This window comes from Pelmatolapia mariae, linkage group LG20, assembly GCF_036321145.2.
Source record: "Pelmatolapia mariae isolate MD_Pm_ZW linkage group LG20, Pm_UMD_F_2, whole genome shotgun sequence".
Classification (NCBI taxonomy): Eukaryota; Metazoa; Chordata; class Actinopteri; order Cichliformes; family Cichlidae; genus Pelmatolapia; species Pelmatolapia mariae.
The window spans coordinates 95,429-114,387 of record NC_086244.1 but is presented as its reverse complement, the minus strand read 5'-3'; positions in this window follow the sequence as shown (position 1 = coordinate 114,387).

Genomic DNA, 18,959 nt, shown 5'->3' with positions numbered 1-18,959 from the left:
ACTGGTGTGGAGTGTGGACTGGCCCGTGGCTCAAAAACCCCCCAAACAAACAAATCCTCCCGAACAATTTACCCTCTTTTACAAACTGGAATAAGGCCTGATAACTTTCACTTCTTGGGTCCTTTTGCAGTAAATCAATAAGATCCAGTTTCATTTACATATCACTGAGGTTTCCTTCATTTCTTGCCTTACCATACTCGTTATCTCTGTCTGACAGAGGCTAATAGGCAGGTCAGCTACCCCATGTTTTGTGGCTTCCTTTGCAGCTCTGTCTGCCATTTCATTTGCTCTGACTCCACAGTGAGCTGGAATCCAGAAAAACACACCTGTAAGTCCCGTCATGTGTATTCTGTGAAGTGCTGCTGAACCTCTGCTAGGACATCTGCTCTGCTTTCTGAGCGGCTACTCTGTAAACTGACCAATGACGAGCCAGAGTCTGAACAAATAACTGCTTTTAACGGCCTGTGTCTTCTACCCAGTGAACAGCTAACAGTATCGTGAGCATTTCTGTATACTGACAGTCCATCACTGATCCTTTTCCCTATTTTGACTCCGGAACAACCAATGCTACACCGGTTTGACCGGCTGTGTTCTTTGATGCATTTGTATATATTTGTACATGATTATAATACTGGTCAGTGTAAGCCTGTCCTGTATGTGCGTTTAAATTAACTGCCCTGTCCCTGTTCTTCTTTTCCAATAATGGATACTTCCTGTGGCATCAGGTAGTATCCATGGAGGGTGATAACGGCACTCGTTGACTGATGTTGAACCGATGCTCTCCTAGTCACAGTCCATCCGAAGCTCGTTTCCTGCAAGGTTTTAGTCCCTCTTCTGTTGGGTGATCCTGTCCATGGCCGTGCAGATTTGCCATTAAGTGTTAGCTGCTCTCTTCTCATTCCTAGTGGCATCTCACCCATCTCCATCTGTAAAGCTGCTGTTGGGCACCTGTGCAGAGTCTCAGTGCCTGATACTGAATATGGTCTAACTTTAAGCCGCTGAATTATATGCTACACATAATCTAACACTGATTTGACTAACCCAGTGTATATGGCCCTCAAAGACTTCCTATCTGCTCCCAAGCCCATGCCAAGTAAACAGCTCATTATATTTATTATCCATTATTCCCTTAATGTGTACAGCCCATGTTACCCTTTCATCCAACCACAATCCAAGAAACTTAAATTTACTCACTCTTTCTAACTCCTGACCGTAGAACTTAAGCTTGACTTCCTCTCCAAATGTTTTCCTTGTAAAATCATTGCCTTGGTCTTATAAACTGAAAATTTAAAACCCCGTTTATACGACCACTCTTCAACTTTTCCAGTTGCCCCCTGTAGTGTCTTTACAATAAACATTTTTATTGTAAAGAATAAAAATGTTTTCCCTCTCTTCCCCATCGCTCCATCAAAGTGAAACCCCCATCCCACCCTGTATGTCATTAAACACACGATTTATCATTAAAGGAAATAACAAAGGCCTCACTCTGCTCCCTTGATGTGTACTGTTTTCTACAGGAAACCTCTCTGAGTGAATCTTCCCAATTCTCACTTGTATTTGTCTTCCCCTTAATAAATCCTTTATCATCTGAACGTCCACCCACTGATACCCGGTTTCCTGACTTTGAGGCCTTCTCTCCACATCATGTCGAAGGCTTTTTCCATGTCAGCAAACACCTCAACTACACTCTCTTTGTTTATTTGTGCTTTCCTGACTTCATGTTCCAAACACAATACTGGATCCTCTTCTGAAACCACTTTGATGTTTAGATATGTATCCCTTATTTTCTATATGGTACATGAATCTTTCACGTATCATTCGCTCCATTATTTTACAGATATTAGATGGTAAGGCTATTTGTATCATCCTTTCCTGGTTTACATATGGGCACAACCCCCAACTAAATCTTTCACAGACGGCTTTGATGAACGTGCAGACTTGATGACGTCATTGAAACGCTTTCTACGCTACTTATTTGTTTCTGCAGGTAAATTCTGTTTTTTCTCCAGAGCTCACACGTGACCTGAAACTCTCGCTGAGGACATTATTAGGAAAACCTGTAGAAACCCACACTCTAAGAAATGAAATACTGCTGTTGTTTACAGGATACATGTTTTTTACGGTGACTTTACGCTACATAATTAGTTTTTCACTCTCAAAATAAGATAAGATAAGATAAGATAAGATAACCTTTATTAGTCCCACACGTGGGAAATTTGTTTTGTCACAGCAGGAAGTGGACAGTGCAAAAGTTATGAAGCAAAAATTAGAATAAAATAAAATAAGAATAAATACAGTACACAACTGTACAGAATAAAATAAAATACTATATACAGTAGAATAAAATAGAATAAAATATGCAATAGGATAAAAATAGAATACAAGTGCTATATACAACTCAGTAAAAATACAACGATGCCAGAAAAGATTATTGCACATTAGTGTTATTGCACATGTGTGGATGTGTGTGTTGATCAGTTGGAGTCTTTGTTGTGCAGTCTGACAGCAGTGGGGAGGAAAGACCTGCGAAATCTCTCCGTCCCACACCGTGGGTGCCGCAGTCTCCCACTGAAGGAGCTGCTCAGTGCTGTCACAGTCTCATGCATGGGGTGGGAGATGTTGTCCAGCAGGGATGACAGCTTAGCCACCATTCTCCTGTCACTCACCACCTCCACTGGGTCCAGAGGGCATCCTAGAACAGAGCTGGCCCTGCGGATCAGCCTGTTCAGTCTCTTCCTGTCCCCAGAAGAGATGCTGCCGCCCCAGCAGACCACACCATAAAAGATGGCTGAGGCCACCACAGAGTCATAGAAGGTCTTCAGGAGTGGGCCCTCCACTCCAAACGACCTGAGTCTCCGCAGCAGGTACAGCCTGCTCTGCCCTTTCCTGTAGAGGGCGTCTGAGTTATGAGTCCAGTCCAGTTTGTTGTTCAGATGAACACCAAGGTACCTGTAGCTGTCCACAGTCTCAATGTCCATACCTTGGATGTTCAGTGGTTGCAGTGGAGGATGTTTGTGCCTGCGGAAGTCTACCACCAGCTCCTTGGTTTTACTGGCATTGATCTGGAGGTAGTTCAGCTGGCACCAGTCCACAAAGTCCTGAGTCAGTCCTCTGTACTCCTTGTCGTCCCCATCAGTGATGAGGCCGACTATAGCAGAGTCATCAGAGAACTTCTGCAGGAAGCACTGGGTGGAGTTGTGGGAGAAGTCTGCAGTGTAGATGGTGAAGAGGAACGGAGCCAGAACCGTTCCCTGTGGGGCCCCCGTACTGCAGACGACCCTGTCCGACACACAGCCCTGAGTCCTCAAATACTGTGGTCGGTCGGTGAGGTAGTCCAAAATCCAGGTAGTGAGGTGATGGTCCACTCCAGAGTTCTCCAGCTTGTCCTTCAGAACCGAGGGAAGAATAGTGTTGAAGGCACTGGAGAAATCAAAGAACATGATTCTCACAGTGCTTCCAGTGGTCTCCAGGTGAGCGAGGGAACGATGTAGGAGGTGAATGACGGCATCATCCGCTCCAATGCCAGGCTGGTAGGCAAACTGAAGTGGATCCAGTGATGAGCTCACAAGGCGCCGAAGCTGAGCCAGGACCAGCGGCTCCAGGGTCTTCATCAGGTGGGATGTCAGAGCCACCGGCCTGTAGCTGTTGAGGTCCTTGGGGCGTGAAGTCTTTGGCACTGGTACAACACAGGAGGTTTTCCAGAGCTGTGGGACTCTTCCCAGCCTCAGGCTCAGGTTGAAGAGGTGCTCCATCACACCACACAGTTGGTCCGCGCAGGACCTGACGACCCTCGAGCTGATGCCATCTGGACCCGCTGCCTTCTTGGCTTTAATCCTCCTCAGTTCCCTCCTAACCTGGGTGGTTGAGAGAGACAGGCTGGAGCCTTGTGTTGATTGTGTATTGGATGCTGTTGTTGGGGGTGGGGAGGAGTGAGCAGGGTGAATAGAGGAGGTGTGAAGTGTCTGAGGTGTCAGAGGTGGAACAGCAGCAGTGGGGGTGGGTGAGTCTGCAGCCGATGTTGGAGACTGCCTCATGGCTGAATCAAATCTGTTGAAGAAATGATTCAGTTCATTTGCCCACCTCACATCCCTCCCAGGCAGAGAGTTCTGATGTTTGTGGCCTGAGATGGTTCTGAGGCCTCTCCAGACTTCACCAACGTTATTTTGCTGAAGCTGGTTCTCCATCTTCTGCCTGTAGCTGTCCTTCCCATTCCTTATCAGTCCCCTCAGCTCTCTCTGCACCCTTTTCAACTCCTCTTTGTCTTTGGATTTGAAGGCCCTCCTCTTCTGCTTGAGGACGGCTTTAATTTCTGGGGTAATCCAAGGTTTGTTGTTGGAGAAACACCGTACAGTCCTGGTAGGTACGGTGTTATCCACACAGAAATTAATATTAGTATTAAAGTAATACTGTGAGATGTTAAGGCTACAAAATCTTTGCTATTCAAATTGCCGTCTCAGTTCAGAAGGACTGGCCCTTGAACTGCACGGTCTCGCACATGCGCAGTATTATACAACTGGCGGGGTCTTTCTATCTCTTGAATTCGAGCAAAAGCAATAACTAGCTGACGTTAACAGGGGGCTTCTTTGATTTGGTTTGCTTGCCTGCGTGTCCCTTGATACACTGCTTTAGCTTAAGATCTGCCAACAATCATAATGTCAACAAGTTAGATGCATCAGCTTTGTCTTGCCCGATAGATGCAAAGGGTCAAGAAGGTAAGACTTCTTGACTTATTAGATGTTACAGGATTTGCTCCACATCTATTGCTCTCTTGCTTGAATGCTGTCTCTTTCTTTCAGTTAAAAGGGAAGATAAATATGGGCCATGCAGTGCTTTTAAAAAGTCTTGTTGAAAAACTGTCTCCCACAGAGTCCATGTGTTGGTTTAGCCTCAATACAGCATTTAAGCTGACTGTAATGACTGTGATGAATAATTGATTGCCTACAATGCAGGTGGGTCTGAGGGTCACATTACTTTCCAAATACTCGTGTAAAATATATCCTGTAACAAAGGAGAGTGGACCAGTGATGCTTACCCGGCAGAGTAAACTGAGGATTTCCAGGGAAAAACCCCAAATCTAATCTAAAGACAAATATGTGGTTGATCTGTAATGATCGTGTCCATCTCACCTGTGAACAGAAAAAAAAGTTTAAAAAAGGATGGGGAACAATGTGTTTAACATTTACTTTTTCTAATCAAATATTTTGTTTAACTTGTGCTTCTGTAACCAGGCGTTAGAGATGTTCCCTTGTTAATGCTAACTGTCTTCATGCTAGACTCTTTTCACATTACTGTAAATCAGCACAGAGAGTCACGTCAGTTGGCTCTACTTTGCATTTTTGCTAAGTAAATATTTAAGTGTATTTTATAGGAAGGATTTTAATGAGATAACAATGAGAAAGCATAAAGTGACGCAAGTGTTACAGAAGACTATAGCTGTGTTTAAAGTGGCAGAATGAGTCTAAGTGTAAACAACTTAAACCTTCGGAGTTAGCTATAGTTAAGAGAGCAGTGGGCTAGTTTGAACTGATTCAGGTGTAAAACCTTTAAAAATAATAAAACTTGATTATCAGATCATCAGTGAGACATTCACTGATAAGGAACTTTCATTTTTATGCATCTTTATTTTCTTCACATGGGGTATACTTAGGTACATATGCAGTTTTTGTAACTGTACACTTTTTTTCTCAGTACACATAGTATGCATTAACTACCGATACATGTTGTGTGCATGTTTTTCTTTTCTGTTAGATGCCTTGTTGGACAATGTTCTAAATAAGAGTTTAATAAAGTCAGGTTTAGATAGAGCTTTATTAATCCCTCGGGTAGGTTCCTCCGGGAAATTCAGTTTCCAGTAGCAGAACACCGACAGAAATTTGCATAGTAGTAAAAAATTAGAATAAAAATTAAAGGGGGAAAACGAGAGTATAAGCTTAAATACAGCATATATAAATAAGCTACGTAGCAGCTAGAATGTGTATTGCACAGTGATTGGTTCTTATTTAGTGTTTGTTTTTTTCAGTTGTCCCCGCCCTCCTCTGCCCTCCTTTGTCCTCCTGTTCCCCCTCCCCTCCAGCGAGGAGTTAAACAGTGCGATGGCGTGCGGGACAAAGGAGTTTAGGTCTGTTGGACCAACAGACTTAAACTTGTCGCTTTACTAAAGCAACTTGAGTTTATTTGATCTGAAAACTTAAACGGTGCCGCTACGCTGTACAATGAACATAAGCTTCTAATATTAATACTCATCATTTGTATTTAGTGAGCTAAACTTAATCATTAATCAAGTTAATTGAACCTGTTGTCAGTAGATCCAAGAAGATGATTTTAGCTAATGTAATTTAACTATATTCTTCAGTATTTAATTAACACAGCTTAGTTACATTTACTTAAAATATATGATTACAATTAAATGTAATTACTGTTCCCATGTACACGGCGAGTTTTGTGGGACTGGTTGGTATAACTTGATTAAGTAAATACAACATTTTATTTCTTAGCTGAACCTTTGTTCCGAGTTACTGCAGAAGTGACACCAGTTTCCAGATGCAGGTGTATTTAAAGGTGTTCGCATTATTTTGGCCACTCATTAATATACACCAGGACGTTAAAGTTTATTTTTATATACCTGCCGAGCACAGCTGTCCCTAATAAACCAACTAAACTGACAGTTTAACTGAAGTGTTTTCAGGTTTTTTTATTTAATGTTCATTTTTATAGTAATGATGTGTTCTGCACTTCTACAGGTGACCTCACCTTCAGCTTTGACCAGCTCAAAGACAAACAAAGAGGACTGACTGATTGTTTTTTGTTTAAATTGTGGGTGTGAAGAGGTTCCACCGGGGGGCGCTGTCTTCCTAAACATAAAGCCTGTGTGCAGACGCTCCATCCCCTTCAGAGGTGCAGCGCTATGTTAGTCAGCTGAAACAACATGTTGTGACTCCTTCAGTCTCAGCTGACTGCAGGTTCCAATCTTATAAACAGCACATTTGCACGATGACTGACACCAGTGCACTGAAGGAACAGGGAGCTGTGAGCTCACTTTATGATCATTAATATCCAAATTGTCTTGGCTATTGATCAGCAGCCACTGATCATTGATCTATGGTCATGAGTACCATTCACAGAGAGCTGGGGAATGGCTGCAATCACAGCATTGTAAGATGGTGACAGATGGACCCTTAGGCCCCCTCCTCGAATCAGAGATGGTCGGTCTTTCCCTTTTCACGTAAATGGCCTCCTTGACTCCGCCCTCAAACCAGCGTTCCTCCCTGTCCAAGATGTGTACATCCTCATGAGAATAAATAAGTGTGCGTGTGTGTACAGGAAAAGCTGAAGAAGAGAATCTTGTCCAATAAAATAAGAACTGATTCTTCATCACTCCTCCCTGTTGTCTCCAGAGTTTCTCTCTTTGATGCTTCTTTCTTTAATCGCTCTTCTTCTTTATTTTTTCTCTTGACTTTTCTTTCTTCACTGGTTTTTCTGCCTTTGTTCTTGTCTTCTTCTTCTTCACTGATGTCTCTGAGGTTTTTCTCCAGTGAGTCGTATTCATCTCTTTGGTATTTACCTAGAGAGAGAGAGAGATCAAATGTCAGGCATACACATATTTTACGTATGGAAATATTTAATTTTGTTGGGTTAGTTCTTAGTTGCACTGCAGTATGTCCTCCGGGCTTGTCACTACTTGTCGTTGGTGCACTGTTGGTGCAGCAGCAGCACCAACAGCCAACATGTTGTTAATTTGACACATTTCCTGTTTTGCTTTTAGTTTCTTTTTTCTTTTGGTGTCTCAGCTTTAGAGCTGCACCGTTTTGCCACTTCTTCCACTCCAAACTTTGTTCTGCACAGTGAAGGTGGGAGAAGGCCCAGTTACATTAGGAAATTTAATTTGGCAATCGACACGTTCTCATCCCAACGCGTCACATACCGACGCCATGTGACAAATCGTCGGTATGTTATGCGTTCAGAGGAACGAGAGCCATTTGGAATGAATCTATACATGTAAATGTGTTTTAGGTTCTGATCATGAATCACTTTGATAGGGTTAGGGCTGGAATGGAGGACTGGAGCGTGTTCTATTGGATTCAATTGACAATCTGGAGCGTCTCATAAGGACGGCTACCTTTCACATTACTATGAGATGCCTCGGGACATGACAAATCGTCGCTATGTTACGCGTTGGGAATGAGAATGCTCTGTTGGCAATACGCTGTCATGAAAATGAACCAACTGGCTGTTCTCGGTGCGTGTGGGGCCGGTGCACAGCGGCCCTTTAATTGATCCATCAGCCCAAAAGTATGTCGGTCCGCTGGTCAAAATGCCTGGTTTGCCAGAGTACCAGCCCAGCCCTGTGTGTTACTCACATGTGATATCCTGAAAAAAATCTCTTCTCTTTACTGATGCAGACCCGTTTCCCACCAGCAAGGATGAAGGAGCCAGCTCCACACAATACTTGGCAAGCTTTCTGAAGGAAATGAGAATGGCTCCATCCATCCAGCTGAGAGGACACTTCCTGTCTCAGGTCATTACCAGCAGTGACTCCATAGATTGATTTTAAGTAGAATTGTCACTTCCTGGTGCCGAAGGTCAAATGAAGGAAAGTGTTCACTTCCTGTTTCAGATGACACTTCATAGATCAGGTTGGAGCAGAGAAACACTTCCTGGCGTCAGAGGTCATTTCGTATACGTCCATACATCAGGAGAAGAGGACACTTTCTGAATTCAGGTTTTCACTTAGACTGGCATATATATTGAGCTCTTCTACCCATAGCTAACACTACAAGTCACATTTCATTCCATGTTTTCAGATTTTGAACATGAGAATGTGGACTAACGGAGGTGAGGATTGGACCACCAACTTTCTGATCAGCAGATAACCTGTCTGCCTCCCGAGTCCCGGCTGTGGAGGGTTAATAGGAAGAGCCAACAAGTCCTGACATGTCTTCCTTTAAAGAGAGATGATCAGATTTTGAAAAACTGATCCTCAAATATGAAAGGATAACTGCGCTATGAGCGCATTATTTTACTTTGCAGAGGTAAAATATGAAGTAAAGTCTCAGGAGTGTCATTTCATCTGCTGATCATGTGGAAGAAAAGCTGCTGCAGACATCAGATGGTCATCCAGTGGAAACCTGTCAATCCCAGGCAGGTTTGGCTTCACATAAATCTAATCTATGCTTTAATCCCTGTCTGCACTGAAGACGGTGGGCTGTCGTTAATGACGGTGGGAGCTTTTTTTCCCTAAATGCTGAATTCAGAATTAACATGAAGTCAAGTTTTAATGTGATTACTCTCAACCTAAAAACCCCAAGTTAAATTCAAAGAAAATTTGTGCTTAGTGACACAGAGAGAGGCAAAAGGATGTCCATGTGTTCTGAAAATTCTCTTCATGCTCTCCCACAAACTGTAGAGCTGAAACTGAAGCAACACTTTGCTAATTTCTGCCAAACAATAAAACCAAAAAAACACATTCAGATTCATCTTCAGTAAGAGCTTGCATTTACTCACAAGAACCATAACAAAAGTGTTTATTCAGTGTTTGAGCAGCTCTTCTATTGAAATGACTGCAGAAAGACAATAATGTCATTGTAGCAGGGAAGTCCAGCTGTGATAGGTTTGAAACATCAAAGAAACAGGAAGCAGAAGCTGACCTGAGGCGTGAAGCCTGGTGTGGTGAAACACTGCGGATAAAGATTATTAATCTGAAGCTTTAATGTGGCTTTGTTTTCAGATTTTTTAGCTTGTCGACTTTAAACTGTGTGTGTGTGTGTGTGTGTGTGTGTTTATCCACCAACATTCCAGCCAGGAGACAGGAATATGGTGAGGAGTATGTCATCATCCAGGGGCTGGCACAGCTTTGGCTCAAGCCTGGAGACGAGTGTGAGGAGCTGAAAGAATCAGCGGGGAAGCATTGTCAGAATTTTTCAAATTGACTTTATTTAATTTTCTAAAGCAATGCTTCCTCTGTGAAACTTTGTTACTCAGAAGGTGCTTCTCCTTTGGTTCCTTCTAAGGAACTGTGCAATTGTTACACCATGAAAGAATTTAGACAGTTTGTAACTCTAAGTGATGCCGCAGTGTTTGTTTGACTTTGGGACCTGAAGCAGAGTTTGGGGGGCGCCAGGACATATGATAGTGGCGGCAGCCAAGGAGCTAAGGAGGAGTAGAATTTGGCTGGAGGCGCTGCAGCAAAGCAGGGACCTCCACAGTGAAGGAACACCAAGAACTTATAAGTGAGGTAGCAAACAGCTGAACCCAATGGAAACTGAAGTGCGCAGTGAAAATCAGAGACTGGATACCATAGTTTCTTCAAAGTCATAATGGATTGGAAAGTATATGGCCGGGTGACCGGATCTCACCCCTCGCCCCTATTTGGAAAGGGTCATACCTCTCAAACCACAGGGACACTGTAGGTCACAAATATATATTTTCAGTTTCTTGTCATCTTGTTCCAAGTTCTTAGAGTTATTGTGGATTGCTATGATTGTGATAAGCCAAAAACAGAACAAAACTTTACAGTAAAAGGGCTGGACCAGGTGACCCTGAATCCTCAGTTATGTTGCAATAGACGTAGGTTGCTGGGGGATTTCCATGATGCACTGGGTGTTTCTTCTTCACTCACTATGTGTTAATAGACCTCTCTGCATTGAATCATACCTGTTATTAATCTCTGTCTCTCTTCCACAGCATGTCTTTATCCTGTCTTCCTTCTCTCACCCCAACCAATCACAGCAGATGGCCCCGCCCCTCCCTGAGCCTGGTTCTGCTGGAGGTTTCTTCCTGTTAAAAGGGAGTTTTTCCTTCCCACTGTCGCCAAAGTGCTTGCTCATAGGGGGTCATATGATTGTTGGGTTTTTCTCTGTATGTATTATATTATACAATATAAAGCGCCTTGAGGCAACTGTTGTTGTGATTTGGCGCTATATAAATAAAGTTGAATTGAATTGAAAATTGAATAAAAAAGTGAGGAATGTAACTCTGGTGTCAGTAAATGTCAATGGGATGAATAATCAAATAAGAGAAGTAATCTGATACTTAAAGAGAGGAAGTTTAATGCTAATGTAATATACAGGAAACACATCTGTCATAGGAGGAAATCTGGGCTCAGAAACTCATACTATAGTACATTACCAGTTGAACGTTTGGACACACTTTGTCATTTAATGGTTTTTCTTTATTTTCACTACTTTCTACATTATAGATACAAACTGGAGACATATATGAAACAAGATTTATGGAATTATGTAGCAAAGAAAACATTGATAAATAACTAGCCAAGTCAAGTGGCTTTTATTGTCATTCCAACCGTAGAATAGAATAGAATAGAATAGAATCTTTAATTGTCCCACAAGGGGAAATTTGGTTGTAGCAGCAGCAAGAAAAACACATATACAAACAAACAGGACACAGAACAGAAACATACACATTTTTTTTTACACAGTGTGTATGAAGTTGTGCGTGTGTGTCAGTCCAGTCGCTGAGTGTTCAGGAGTCTGACGAAAGAAATTGTTCCTCAGTCTGGCAGTGAGGGCCCAGATGCTCCAGCACGTCTTTCCAGAAGGCAGCAGGGTGAAGAGTGTGTGTGAGGGGTGTGTGGGGTCGTGCACAATGCTGGTGGCTTTGCAGATGGAGCAGGTGCCATAAGTGTCTGTGATGGAGGGAAGAAAGGCTCCAATGATCTTCTCAGCTGCTCTCACTATCCGTTGTAGGATATTGTGATCTGATGCGCTGAATTTTCCATACCAGGCAGTGATGCAGCTGCTCAGGATGGTCTTGATAGTCCCTCATTTGAACAGAAATACAAATTTCACTTACATTTTGTGGCTTGCATGCTTAATCTCTTGAGCCCCAGTGCTCCCAGTACTGGGTGTATAGGGGATTACATTTATGTATATGAGACTACAAGTCAAGGAAATCTCTGTTCTATATAAATCCCTAATAGAAAACACAACAACATCAACTAAATATATAAAAAATAAATGGGAGAGGAAGATAAAAAACTACTATTTCAACTGAAGAATGGGCAGCTATGTGTGAAAACCAGAACACAACAACCAACTCAAGATGCTCAGCAGAATTTGGGTGGACACATCTTCTGCGATCTTTTATTACACTAGAAATGACAAATAAGCAGGTTCAAGGTAATCTCCCATGTTGGAGAAGTTGTGGAAATAAGGAAGCACACCATACACGTGTTCACAATGAAAAAGAACACATCCCAACACAAAAAGATCACATACCAACCTCTGTATATTTTATATATCTTATTTTATTGTTTACTTTATTTCATTTGTAAAACATGTATATACACACTATATACACACTCAAACACACACACGTAGAAAAACATATTTAGTATACACATTCAGTAATGTATATACCTTTACATATTGTACATATATTTATTACTTTTTAGATTAGCCATTTTTATATTTTGCTTGTTTTACATTATTGTATTTTGCACAACTCTGTTGCTTGTGAAGCTCGCACACAAGAATTTCACTCACATGTACTGTACCAGTGTACCTGCACATGTGATGTGACAATAAAAGTGATTTGATTTGATTTGAGAAGCCAACGGGATCTAATGATAGATTAAATCCAGTGTTGAGGCTGTCATTTTCAGTACCTACATGGATGTTAAACTCAACCACAATCATTATTGTATCTGAGCTGAGCACTAAGTCAGATAAAAACTCAGTGAGGCCCAGGTGGATGTTAGATAAGAACAAAAAACATTTTTTGAGCTTTCCAGTTAGAAGTGGGGTGGACAGGCCTCCGGCATCAGAGGTGGGGTGGATGCCGTCTCTCCTAACTTCCCCAGAAAGTTTCCCAATTTTCTAGGAAGCCCACAACGTTTTTTAGGACACCACAGACAGCCGCCAATTTAAGGTGAACATGTGACTAAACATGTCAGTCCTGGTCCGATTGGGATGTCCGTCCCTCTGTCAGTCTGTCTGTGTATCAGTCTGCCTGTCCATCATTCAGTCTTTTCATCAGCCTGCCTGTCTGTCCACCAACCTGTCTGTGACTCTGCCTGTCCATCTGTCTTTCAGTCTGACCAGGCAGTATGTACTGTTTCCCACAGCTAACTAACATCAGCTGAGATCTCCGTGCATCAGTGTGTCTAATAAGAGGGCAAGAAGCTGCTTCTTCTACACAGATTTCTTGATGGGTAAATATGGAATTGATCACACCTGAAAATAACACCTGTCTGACTCTGAGTCATATTTACCAATCTCAGCATTGACGAAGACGAACACTAAAACTAACCCTGAATCACTCCTTAAAGTCCTGTCTTTAATGTGGCTGCGTACAGACACACACACACACACACACACACACACACACAGACCCACCCACACACACACAGACCCACACACACGTACACAGACACAGACACACACACAGACCCACACACACGTACACAGACACAGACACACACACAGACCCACACACACGTACACAGACACAGACACACACACAGACCCACACACACGTACACAGACACAGACACACACACACAGACCCACACACACGTACACAGACCCACACACCCACACAGACCCACACACACACACACCCACACAGACACAGACCCACACACACCCACACAGACCCACACACACACACACCCACACAGACCCACACACACACACACACCCACACACACGTACACAGACACACGCACACACCCACACACACGTACACAGACACACGCACACACCCACACAGACACACACACAGACCCACACACCTGTACACACCCCCCCCCACACACCCCCCCCCCCCCCCACACACACACCCCCACACACACAGACCCACCACAAACTCACAGACCCCCCCCCCCCACACAGACACACACACACACACACACACACACACACACACACACACACACACACACACACACACACACACACACACACACACACACACACACACACACACACGTCCTCCTGCTGCTCTCAGCTTCTCCCGACTGTGGCAACAGCACAATTCCCAGAAACTGCCCTTCATGCCAAAGACAAACCATAGATTCCTGTCAGCAGTGTGTCTGTGTGAACACACCACATTTTAAACATGTGTTGGCTTGTGTTTACATTTTGTATGAACTGAGTGCAGCAAGACAATATTGGGATGAATATGACACACACACACACGCTGAGGGTGTGTGCACGTGTATCCTGTTCATATGTGGCTATAACTCATGCAGGTGCAATAAACAGTGTTGATCAAAACGAACTTCTTTCAGCTTAAGGCAGTTTGGAGACTTTTACAGAATCGTGCTTTTTTCCCCCCTGACTTCTGTAATCCCGGGAATAAACATGCCTTCCAGCTGAGTTCAGCCACTAGAGCTGATCACACGCACTCGGTATGATACTTGAGATCCGACCAGATGGGCTGCAATGTGTTTCAGAAATGACCCCGAAAATCTTGTAGGTGTATTTTTGACTGAAGCTGTGCAGGGCTGAGCATGACGTCAGAGAGTGACCTACGCAGTCCTCTGCACACCATCTACATGTTGTAGCTGTATACTGTCACCAGGGGGCAGTGTTTGTAATAAAGTGGACTTTGATTGTGCTGTTGTTTAGCTTTAGTTCCACCCATGCTAATGGCAGTCAGAATATATACTGCTCAAAAGAATTGAAGGAACATTTTTTAAATTTTTGAATGATTGATCTGGTTTGTTCAGTAGCAAATGGGCATTTCTTAATCAGTTTCAGATACTTTGGTATTAAGGAACTTAAGAACAGGTGCAACAGAGAGGCAACAATTAGACAACCCCCAAAACTGTAATTGTTTTACAGGTGGAGGCCACTGATTTTTTTTCCTTCTCATATTTTCTGTTTTTTTCACTAGTTTTCCGTTTGACTAGGGTCAGTGTCACTGCTTGTAGCATGAGGCCATAGCTGGGCTTTACAGAGGTCACACAGGTAGTCCAAATCCTCCTGAAGGACATATCAATACGTGGAACTGCCAGAAGGTTGCTGGACAGGGCCGTAAAAAGCTGTGCTGTGGATGAGCACAGTCCCCTTCAGATGCAGCTTTCTATTTCAGCAGTACATTCCAAGTAAACAAGCGACATTTGTAACAAAAATATGGGATGTGCGAGATGCCAGGTCCATCTATGTACAGGTGTATGCTGAGCCCGTTCTCACTCCCGAGGCGTAACATCCGGACGTTTTGTCATGTCCCGCGACGTTCATGAGGAACGCGAAAGGTGACCTTCCGCGTTGTTATGGTACGCACCGGGTTCCAGCCCTGTACTGCAGCCCTAAACCTAACCCTATCCCTAAGCCTAACCATAACCTTATTTCTAACCTTAAGCCTAACCATAACCTTATTCCTAACCTTAACCAGCACTTTAATGACGTGAAATAGTGTTTTCCCAAGCGATTTTAAGGAAAAGAGCAAACATGTCAAAACCAGACGTGGTCAGTTTTGACCCTGGGAGGACAAACGGTGTGATTATTTCCTGCTGTTGAGAAAATTATTGCTGTTTAGAAACAGCAACCTAACTCAGCTTTGACATAAACTGCCTCTAATCATTAACTATAATCAGAATAATCAGCTGCAGCACTATCGGAGAGACCACTCGATGACAATGCTTCAGAATATCACAAACATTTCTTTAGTTAAGCACTATCATAGTAATGTAGGTGTGTAATTTACATTTCTTTGATATTATTATTTACCATCAAACCCTCACCTGGATCAAAAGTTGTGTATGTAGTAAAAACACCACACACAGACATGAAAGTTTAACGTGTGAAGCAAACAACAATAAAACAAAGATGATCCAGTGTTGTGCATGCTGATGCATGTCAGATCTGAACAACTGGTTTCGTTCTTAAGAAAGAATTTTTCTCACATGTTGTTTTACACACAGCAGTAAGTGAGCTTGTCGAATTTCACAGTTAAACTCACATTTTAACCCAACACGCACTGTCTGTATATGGATACATGCCACACACACACACACACACACACACACACACACACACACACACACACACACACACACACACACAGAGATCCCCTCCCTCTGTCTTTAACATTTTCTGAATAGTTGCTACGACCACAAAATACTTTCCCAACTTCTGTGGCTGACTAAACTGGAGTCGCTGAGTTTGTTCAGCACTCCTCCTCTTTCTCATCATTTCTTCTTCTTCTCCATCTTTCCTGCTGTGTACACATTTCTTGTTCTTCAGCTGACGTGTTTCTTTTCCCTTTAATTACTCCTAAAAATCATTTTCTTCATGTCAACTTTTCTTCCTTTCAGGAATATGCCTATACTTCCAGATATCAAATTTCCATTCAGTTAGTGTAAAGTATTGGATGGTAAACTTAAGGATTTAGTTGAATAATTCTTCTGATCGTTATAAAAATCAGTCAAAATACTGTCAGGTTTGTATTGGACGCAGTTAAGGGTGGAGGCCCTGGTGGTCCAATCCCCAGCTGTTCAAACTAACTCTTGGTACATCACCTCTCTGCAGGGGAACAAGCCTGAGCTACTTCACGAGGTTCAGACATACTGGCTAGAAATAGTTAGACTAGCCTGAAACCATGGCTCGAGCTCTGGAACCAGTCCAAGGGAGGTGACCTCGGTGAGAGGTGGAAGCCAGAGATGGGTATATCCCACAGGTTCACTTCCATTGTAGATGAGAAGGTTACTTCCCTGTGCTTTGGGTTGTTGTAAAGGTCCTGCCTGTTGTTTGCATCTGGAAAATATTCACAAGGCATCCCCTGTTACACATTTTGTCATCCTTGTTCCAAATTGATTACATTTACTTTTCACTTTACAAGTCTAAGCACAATATCCATTAAAGACAAAGTGAAACATGTCTGAAGTTGCAAATTTATTAAAACTAAAACTCCAAAATATAACACGTACATAATTATTCCCAGACTTTGCTGAATATGTTTTTGAAGCACCTGTGGCAGCCTCAAGTCGTTGTGAGTGTGATGCTACAAGCTTAGCACAGCTATCTTTGGGCACTTCTCTCATTCTTCTTTGCAGAACCTCTCAAGCTCCATCAGGTTGGATGGAGTCACCAGGTGGGGACTCTATTGTCCCACCCTACTGTGTCACTGGCAGACTTACACACTCACACGAGCAACGACAGAATCCAAGTGGTGTTCTGTTATTGGACCTGCCAAACACAGAAGTCCAATAACTTATGTGTTTGGTCCAATAATTTGTTTTGAACAAACCACATTTGTGGAAGCAGAGTCTGTAGACAAGGGTGGTGATTCACCCACGGGGCAGAACTTTGTGCCATCAGAAACTGAATCTGAATAAGTTAAATTCGAATTGCTTGAATTGAATCTGAATTGTAACTTGAATAAATGCTTTTAAAAGCTGAATATGAATTAGCCTAATTTGAAATTCAATTTATTGGTTTGAAAATGATCATCGCTAAATTGAAATTGAATTTTATATTTTGAAAGTGAATTCATTTGCTTTGAAACTGTATTTTATTCTTTAAAAATGTAGCTCTCGAATAATTTCAGTTTCACTTCTCACCATTCAGTTTCAGTTCTACAATTCAGTTTTTTGGGACTTACATCCGGTTCCGGTTCAAGAGTAATCGAGCGCAGATTAATAGAACTATGTTTTACTAGCGGACCGAAAGTGTTACTGACGGGAATCTACATCGTCTTGAGCTGAATTAAGACTTCAGAAGTCATTCGTCATGTCGAATGACCAGCGGATAAACTCTCAGGTTGGTAATAAATGTATTACATGTATAAGAACATGTCACGGCTGGGGCGGCAGTTGTGTGGAGGTGAGGAAGGAGGATCCAAAAGCAGACAGCGGCGGAGGTGCAAGTGGGTTTTATTTACAGTGCACAATGACCAAGGTGTGGGCAGAACTAAACATAAACCTAAACTGGAAAAACTAATACAAAAGGAGGACATGGAGCGAGAAAGATGGCAGAGAGACGCAGAATGAACACCGGGTTACACAGAGTTATGCAGACTGACACGGAGTAACACAGACGACACAACAGAGAGCACAGGAAAACACAGGGCTTAAATACACAGGGGAGTAATCAGGGAATGGGCAACAGGAGGGAGACACAGCTGGGAGAAATTAGGCTAACGAGACAGGGGAGAGGTAAAACTGAACACTCTGGGCGTTTATCAATATGCGTACTTGTGCGTACTTGCGTTCTCGTGTACTCGTGATACGTCATCAGTCGGAGACCAAGTACTGTTCCAATTCGAAGTACGCATCAAGCCGAGAACGCGAAAAAGTCCCGGATGTGTTCTCGATCCGCCCGTTTTATCGAGCATGCATCGGTGTGGACTTGGGACAGCTATATATCCCAGAATGCATTTCGTCCAAAACTCAACAGCGGACTCCCGGCACATCGTTTTCACCCCCCCGCCCGCGCGCAGTCTTTTTACTACTCAGGTTAAAGAAACCCCAGTAGCTGTCTATAGCATTGAGTGTCCACTAGAATAGAAATAAAAGCGTTCCAACATCTCACCTGCTTGTTTTTATTAAGGTATGTACACGTATGTACATGCACACTATTTTTATTAATAGAGGTTTCACTACTGAGGTTAAAAATGATATATAAGTCACTTAGATCACTTCTAAATGTTAATGTTTGGTTTATTTCAGTGTTTTATTTGTTCCTGAGTAAACTGGTTTGGCTGTGATTAAAGTTAAGCTTCATAACATGTTACTCACAGTTAAATTAGGAGGGGACGGCAGTAAAAACTCCGGACCTGTGACATCATCAAGTACGCAGGTGTTCCAATTGTACATATCGCGAGTCCATGCTCGCGTTCTCGGCGGGTACGTACTCCCGTGCGTTCTCGGCGGGTACGTACTCACCGAGAACGCGAGTATGTACTCGCGTACTTGGGCATTGATAAACGGCCACTGACATGAGACATGAACTTTCAGAATAAAACAGGAAACAAACAGACACAGAGAACCAGACAGG